This window comes from Xenopus tropicalis, chromosome 8 (assembly GCF_000004195.4).
Source record: "Xenopus tropicalis strain Nigerian chromosome 8, UCB_Xtro_10.0, whole genome shotgun sequence".
NCBI classification, from domain to species: domain Eukaryota; kingdom Metazoa; phylum Chordata; class Amphibia; order Anura; family Pipidae; genus Xenopus; species Xenopus tropicalis.
Window position 1 is genome coordinate 47,019,076 of NC_030684.2, and position 7,910 is coordinate 47,026,985.

The 7,910-nt window shown below is 44.5% G+C and overlaps 1 long non-coding RNA gene across 1 annotated transcript; it reads right to left on the minus strand.

Moving 5' to 3' along the window:
• Positions 1–1,068: 1,068 nt before the first annotated feature.
• LOC116406575 lies at positions 1,069–4,362 on the minus strand. The gene is made up of 3 exons (XR_004219582.1): positions 4,285–4,362; positions 3,564–3,729; positions 1,069–1,408 (listed from the first exon to the last, which is right to left on the minus strand). It is a non-coding gene; the product is annotated as an uncharacterized LOC116406575 (long non-coding RNA).
• Positions 4,363–7,910: the final 3,548 nt, after the last annotated feature.

Sequence of the window (7,910 nt, forward strand, 5' to 3'; positions counted from 1 at the left end):
AATAAAAACTTAAATAGCTCTGAAACAAAACATAAATAATGGAAATTGCAAAAGTGCTTAGAAAAGGACCCTGAGCAGTTTTGCATTCATTTTTTTTTTTTTAACATTTACTTAAAAACAGTTCCCCCCAGCAAAGATCACTTCCTTTGGCACATGGGATAGGGGCCCTTTATATTCCCAGGCTCCACAGTAGCTGGATGGCCTGCTACGTTTATAGTTACACCCTTGGAAACAGACAAGGCAGTTGTCTCAGTTACAGAACATGGCTGAAGACCAATGCAGCTCTCAAAATAAGGAATCTTTCATAACACTGCTGTGTTTTAATATTTATCTTCACATATAAATCTTAGCTCATCCTGACAGTGCTGAAAAAATAAATCTCCTTCCTTTCTATGTCCTTTTTGTGCTTTTTAAGCCTGTGAAGATCATAGTTTTGAACATGTATAACCAGGGTTAATTCCCTTTATTTATATAACACCAACATATTCCACAGCTCTGAACAGATATTATAGATCATTTTCATTAGTCTAATAATAATTATCCTATATTTGTTCCTATATCTATACCTTGTTATGAGCTAAGGGAGCCCTGGCCAAAGGTTGGATCGCCAATGGGGCTTGAACTGAAAATGTCTGACAACCCCTGATTGAGAGGGTCCAAAGAGGGGGGTGACCAGACCCCTTATGAGCAGTAGTTGTACGATGAAGAGTGGGGAAGATGGCAACAGTGGAGCAAGATAATGACTGCACATTGCTCAGGATCCAACTTTTCCATATACACCAGTGTTCCCCAACCAGTCGCTCGTGAGCAACATGTTGCTCCCCAACCCCCTTGGATTTTGCTCCCGTGGCCTCAAAGCAAGTGCTCATTTTTGAATTTTTGGTAAGGAGGCAAGTTTTGGTTGCATAAAAACCAAGAATAATGCCAAACAGGGTCTTCTGTAGGCTGCTAGACCACAATTATAGCTCTTACTTCTACCCCCAGGAACATTAATCATGCTTGTGTTGCTCCCCAAAACTTTTTCCATTTGAATGTGGCTCACGGATATAAAAGGTTGGAGATCCCTGATATACACTAATAAATCATTTTCAGCAATCTTATTTGTAAATGTAGTTGCTACTGACAGCTGTAAACGGCAGGAATACAGAGAGGCAAACCCATCTGTCTATGTCGTGGCCAAGGGAAATAAGTCATATCTGCAGAAGATGCACAAGTGCAGTGGCTTCCAAGAGGGCAAAATTAGAACTTCTTAAAACAGATATACGTGAGCCTTTCCTGTTTAGCCATTCCAGCTCTTCCTTCCTTGTGTATCTTCAGATGTGGAGGCTCTGTGGGCTTTAATCCATGTAAAAAAGGCTTTCCTGTTTTCCCAGGCTCCAAATGTATTGTCTGCTTCGCACGGGGCAACCTTCAAAGTAACAGTACAGACTATTTGAACTTTACTTCAGGCAGAAATATTCTGATTCCAAGCTCTGAGGGCCAATGTTAGGAACCTACATGTCTTGCTGTTTCAATGACGTGGCACAAGTTATTAGTCTTCTACATATACCATTCCATATATTATGTACCAAAATGTGGTTTCCTTTACACTAATTCCCTTACCCTTTCCTAGTTCCCCATATTTGTATCACTTTGCTACGGCTCCCAATCCCCTAAATTTTTTCTTCATATCCTCTCTTAATTTGTTCCCATTCTTCATTCCCTGTCTGACCCCCACCACTCCTCACCATCAACCCATTTCTGTTTCCACCATACTGATATGTACTCACAATGCTTTGTCAACCATTCTTCCTTCAAACATTAAAAAAAAAAATCTATGCACATTTGCAATGTTATTTAACCACATTACACAATGCCCATTGTCTCCAAATCTTACCCTTTTGTGATCTTGCCAACCTATGGGCATGCATCCCTATCATCCCAAAGCTGCACAGCAGGGCCAATCTGATGGCTAACTAGGGAGAGTATATGGGCAGGGTTTATGAATTCCTATTTCTATATACCAGGGTGGCAGTACAGACTAAATGTGTTAAATATAAATTGTTATGAGCTATTGAATCAAACACAAAAAATAAGTTCACAATCATACAAGAGTCTGGAACCATCTGCTCTACCCCATTATATCTCCCCTACTATCCATGGCTTATTCCAAAATTATTTGCAAACCTTCCCTGCCCCCCCCCCCCCCCCCCCCCCCATGCTTTAAACCTTTACCTTTATTTTCAGACTCACTAACTTATCTTGTGCCTGTTCAGGATGGTCTGAAACCTGAGATGGAACAGCAGCCCAACACTAACTGTATAAACATGTCACAAAGTGATAATAAAAAAACAGAAAGAAGCAAGTGTATCAAGTGTACCTAACAAGAGATAAACAAGGCATACTGAATTAAGTACTATAGCACACCCTTGTGGTATAAAATGATATCTCTATATATGACTGTATTGGCTTTCACTGCCCCACTGGTTCTTGTGGCAAAGGGTGTTGCCATACAATGTAAAACTTTCTCGGGGCACTAAAAGCTCTGCCACCCTTTACCCTGAATGCATCCACCCCCAGATTAGAAAAAACATTGTCTAACATTTAGTGATTAGAGATGTAGTGAACTGTTCGCCGGCGAACTAATTCGCGCGAACATCGGGTGTTCGCAAGTTCGCGAACTTTTAGCGATGTTCGCAATTTTGGGTTCGCCTTAGCTGGAGCCAAATTTTGACCTCTCACCCCAGAGCCAGCAGATACATGGCAGCCAATCAGGCAGCTCTCCCTCCTGGACCACCCCCGGACCACTCCCTTCCATATATAAACCGAAGCCCAGCAGCCATTTTACATTCTGCCTGTGTGTGCTTGATGAGTTAGCATAGGGAGAGAGCTGTGCATGGGGTTTGAGGGAGAGTTTAGGTAGCTTTGCTGACTAGTAATCTACTTTCTACTGCTCTGTAAGTAGCTGCTGGGGACAGCTGTCCTGCTGATCTCATCTGCTGTAACCCAATAGTCCTTGTAAAAGCAGTTTATTACACAAGTTTAGAAATGTAGTGTGATTTCTGCCCTTTACAGCACAAAACGCAACGCTGTGTCAAGAACGTATTTTTCAGAGAAATTTTTGCCCTTGATCCCCCTCCTCCACTGTCCAGGTCGTGGCACCCTTTAAAAAACTTTAAAATCAGTTTTCTGGCCAGAAATGGCTTTTCTAGGTTTTAAAGTTCGCCTTCTCATTGAAGTCTATGGGGTTCACAAAGTTCGCAAAAGTTCGCACTTTTTGGCAGAAGTTCGCGAACGGGTTCGCAAACTTTTTTTGTGAGGTTCGCTACATCTCTATCAGTGATAATATATGTAAGATATAATTGGGACAGCAGTGCACAGATAATACCCCTGCATAATGGGCTCCTGCTACAAAACAGTCAAAACAAAAGGGGCGAGAACTAGCATTGTTTATTGGTGATCTAATTTATTACCTAGCAAGGACCAAACATGGAGCAGTTTCAGTTGCCCTGTTTGCCCTGTTTCTAGTGAGATTCAATAAGCCACAAGTACATCATGGAGAGTGGGGATAAGGCCTTACTCACAGTCAGTGTTCCAACTGATCTCACAGGGCTTCCGTTGGGCTGAGGTCAGGGATCTGTGCAGGCCTCCATCTCAGCAAACCTATTCTGTAAGGCCCTTTATTTGTGTGTGGGGTACTATTTTGCTGAAACCAGAACAGGCCTTCCCCAAACTGTCGCTCTCTAGTTTCTGCCGAGAAGGGAGCAAGAAATGTAATTGGATGATGTAGTGGCACCTGTGTTGGCAATGATGGGTGTGGGTTAAATAGGCATTTAGAAGTCAATTACTGATCATTACAAAGGGCGTAAACATACTTTTGGCCACATAGAGTACATTAATAATGTCCCTCAAATAGATATGGCAATTTAAATCTTTATTGCTAAGTAATTTTCATAATTTTTCACTTTTCCTTCCCCATTTCTTACTTTGTCATCTGTGAGTCACATCTAAATTTAAATTTCATGTTCATTTCCTTCATTGAAACATACACTAAATTTAGTGGTGATAGATGTTACAGTCTACCCCTATCAGACCATGTTAGCTATGTCTTGCATTGGGATCACCGGACTGTAACTGGGAAGGGTGGGAGCTACAACATGGAGCTGGCCACTGCCCCTGTATAAACTATAGCAAAAAAGGGAAAGTTATGCTTACCACTTAATTTGTAAACCATTAGGTAGGGGTGCAATGAGGCTGTTGCCACAAAATTCATATAGGCTAAAACAAGAAATCCTTTGCACTCACCCATTATGAATAGATATAGGGCATTAAGACATTCTGTGCATTAAGATACCAAGAGATGTCCTCACCTGTTAACAAAACAGGAGATTTAAAGGAACAGTAACACCAAAATATGAAGCGTATTAAAGTAATTACAATATAATGCACTGTTACCCTGCACTGGTATAACTGGTGTGTTTGCCTCAGAAAGACTATTATACCGTATTTTTCGCCCTATAAGCTAAAGTCAAAATTCAAAGAGTTTAGAGACTTCCTGTAAACAGCGGTCTCCCATCCAGGCACTGAGCAGGGCAAGCACTGCTTAGCTTTCTACATCTATCAAGATCAGGTTCATTCAGGCAACAGGTGACTTGGTTGAAAGTGTTTGAAATACTTTGGCAGAGTGTACAAGAGAGAGAATCAAAGGTGAGAAAGGCGGCAAGCTAAAGTCAAAATTCAAAGGGTTAAGAGACTTACTGTACACAGCGGTCTCCGATCCAGGCACTGACCAGGGCATGCCCTTCTTAGCTTTCCAGATCTACAAAGATCAGGTTCATTCAGGCCACAGGTGACTTGGTTGAAAGAGTTTAAAATACTTTGGAAAAGTGTAAAAGTCAAGAGAGAGAATCAAAGGTGAGAAAGGCGGCAAGCTAAAGTCAAAATTCAAAGAGTTATGAGACAAGCTGTACACAGTAGTCTACCATCCAAGCACTGACCAGGGCAAGCCCTGCTTAGCTTTGCAGATAAGGTTCATTCTGTTCTCAAGTGACTTGGTTGAAAGTGTTTAAAATGCTTTGGCAAAATGTAAAAGTGAAGAGAGAGAATCAAAGTTTAGAAAGGCGGCAAGCTAAAGTCAAAATTCAAAGAGTTTAGAGACTTGCTGTAAACAGCGGTCTCCCATCCAGGCACTGACCAGGGCAAGCACTAGCTAGCTGGCAAGGCAACCTAAACTGTCCGTCCCTCAAGTTCCTGCCCAGCCCAGCCCTCTCCCTATGCTAATATGGAGCAGTAGAAAGTAGATGATGTTGATGATTGCTAGCCAGCAAGACGACCTAAACTGTCCGTCCCTCAAGTCCCAGCCCAGCCCAGCCCTCTCCCTATGCTAATACGGAGCAGTAAAAAGTAGACGATGTTGATGATTGCTAGCCAGCAAGGCTACCTAAACTGTCAATCCCTCAAGTCCCTGCCCAGCCCAGCCCTCTCCATCTCCCTATGCTAATACGGAGCAGTAGAAAGTAGACAATGTTGATGATTGCTAGCCATCAAGGCTAACTAAACTGTCCATCCCTCAAGTCCCTGCCCAGCCCAGCCCTCTCCATCTCCCTATGCTAATACAGAGCAGTAGAAAGTAGACGATGTTGAGGATTGCTAGCCAGCAAGGCTACCTAAACTGTCCGTCCCTCAAGTCCCTCAAGTCCTTGCCCAGCCCAGCCCAGCTCTCTCTCTATGCTAATACGGAGCAGTAGAAAGTAGACAATGTTGATGATTGCTAGCCAGCAAGGCTACCTAGACTCTCCGTCCCTCAAGTCCCTGCCCTGCCCAGCACAGCCCTCTCCCTATGCTAATACGGAGCAGTAGAAAGTAGACGATGTTGATGATTGCTAGCCAGGAAGGCTACCTAGACTATCCGTCCCTTAAGTCCCTCAAGTCCCTGCCCATTTCAGTCCTCTCCCTCTCCCTATGCTAATACGGAGCAGTAGAAAGTAGATGATGTTGATGATTGCTAGCCAGCAAGGCTACCTAAACTGTCCGTCCCTCAAGTCCCTGCCCTTCCCAGCTCAGCCCTCTCCCTATGCTAATACGGAGCAGTAGAAAGTAGCCAGCAAGGCTACCTAAACTGTCCGTCCCTCAAGTCCCTGCCCAGCCCAGCCCTCTCCCTATGCTAATACGGAGCAGTAGAAAGTAGACGATGTTGATGATTGCTAGCCAGCAAGGCTACCTAAACTGTCCGTCCCTCAAGTCCCTCAAGTCCCTGCCCAGCCCAGTCCTCTCATTCTCCCTATGCTAATACGGAACAGTAGAAAGTAGTCAATGTTGATGATTGCTAGCCAGCAAGGCTACCTAAACTGTCCGTCCCTCAAGTCCCTCAAGTCCCTGCCCAGCTCAGCCCTCTATCTATGCTAATACGGAGCAGTAGAAAGTAGACAATGTTGATGATTGCTAGCCAGCAAGGCTACCTAAACTGTCCGTCCCTGAGTCCCTGCCCAGCCAAGCCCTCTCCCTGCTAATAACTGGAAGGTTGTGGCTTCAATTTCTGCTCTCCTCTTTTTGAGATGCTTTGGCCCATCATGAAGGGCCATCTGCTACATAATTTCTTCACTTTGCTCTGCGATTTCAGCGTTGTGGTGGAAAAGGCAGCTGCCTTGTAAGTAGAAGGTTGTGAGTTCAGCTCTTGGTTTGAAACTGTCTTTGGGATGCTTTTGTTTGAGTGATTTTGCTTCATTGTGAAGAGCCACCGGCCAACAAATTGACAAAGATGAGCGCACGTCACCGGCAGCCTAGAGGATGCTTGTGAAGAACCATCTGCTGCCAAATTTGCCAACCTAAGTGTGGGGCTTTAGCAATGTGATGACCAGCCAGGCTGTTTTATAAGAAGAAGGTCGTGAGTTAAATCCAAGAGTCTTCCCACATCTGTCTTTTTAGGATGGTTTCCTCACAATTGCCTTGGTTCTTGATAAAGGACCTTTTGCCACAAAATGTGCCCAGCCAATTGTGAGTCTTTAACGACGTGGTGGCTTGAGTAGCTGCTTTGCAAGAAGTGGGCAGCAGGAGGCATGGACTAGCATGGATTGACAGGGTGGCATAAATTGCATGTTCCAAGAAAATGCCCCCCCTGTCCACTTCTTGGAAACTTTCTTCCCAAGCCATGCTGGAACTACTGGAGAGCACCAGGTGTCTCACTTCCAATCTGTACCCATGGTGGTCCATTTCCTTTCATGCATGCCTGGCTTTCTTCCATGTGCATTTCCTTGGGTTTGACTCAACGCATGCCTCCTTCCTTTGGTTGCATTTTCTTGGGCTGGACTAGATGCGATGCATGCCTTCTTCCATGTGGGTTTCCTTGGGGCACCTTCCCAGCTCAGCCCCTGCCATGGACCTTGGGGCTGCAGCTTGCTTGGTGTGGTGGCGGAGATGGGAATTGAACTCAGGATGTTGCGCTCTCAGGGTGGTTGCCTTGCCCACTGCTCTACTTGTCCGGCCCCCATTTTTTTGAGAACCTGGTTTTCCCTTTCTATCTAATGAGCAAATCTTTCCAGCGGCTCCAGCACCGCCCTGCTTATGCCTGTTTAATGGATGCTTTTTGTTTTCATTGGAAAGAGCCACCTGCTGGCAAAGGTGCTTTCCTCCTTTGGGCTCGTGGTTAAGGTGGCCGCCTCGCAAACAAAAGGTTGAGAGTTCAAGTACTGGTGCGGTCTTGTTGCGATGATGTAATTTCTGTTTACAAACGGAAGGTTGAGGCTACCATTTCCGCTCACTTCTTAGAATAAATTTGCTTCATTGTAAAGAGCCAACAGCCGACAGAGGTGCATGCCTCCTTTGGGCACATGGTTAGGGTGGCTGCCTTGCAAATGGAAGGGTGCAAGTTCAAGTCCTGTCGCTGCCTCGTTAAGATGGCGTAAGTTCCGCTTGCAAAAGGCACATTTTGCCTT